The sequence below is a fragment of the Lontra canadensis genome, unplaced genomic scaffold (assembly GCF_010015895.1).
Source record: "Lontra canadensis isolate GAN:19392208 unplaced genomic scaffold, GSC_riverotter_1.0 scaffold1, whole genome shotgun sequence".
NCBI lineage: Eukaryota > Metazoa > Chordata > Mammalia > Carnivora > Mustelidae > Lontra > Lontra canadensis.
In genome coordinates, this window is record NW_022630995.1 from 89,260,619 (window position 1) to 89,261,171 (window position 553).

Genomic DNA, 553 nt, shown 5'->3' on the forward strand with positions numbered 1-553 from the left:
TAATCTCTTCCAGTCCCGTCCATGTTGCTACAAAAGTTGGGTATTCACCTTTTCTGATGGAGGCATAATACTCCATAGTGTATATGGACCACATCTTCCTTATCCATTCGTCTGTTGAAGGGCATCTTGGTTCTTTCCATAGTTTGGCAACCGTGGCAATTGCTGCTATAAACATTGGGGTACAGATGGCCCTTCTTTTCACTACATCTGTATCTTTGGGGTAAATACCCAGCAGTGCAATTGCAGGGTCATAGGGAAGCTCTATTTTTAATTTCTTGAGGAATCTCCACACTGTTCTCCAAAGTGGCTGCACCAACTTGTATTCCCACCAACGGTATAAGAGGGTTCCTCTTTCTCCACATGCCCTCCAACACATGTTGTTTCCTGTCTTGCTAATTTTGGCCATTCTAACTGGTGTAAGGTGGTATCTCAATGTGGTTTTGATTTGAATCTCCCTGATGGCTAGTGATGATGAACATTTTTTCATGTGACTGATAGCCATTTGTATGTCTTCACTGGAGAAGTGTCTGTTCATATCTTCTGCCCATTTTTG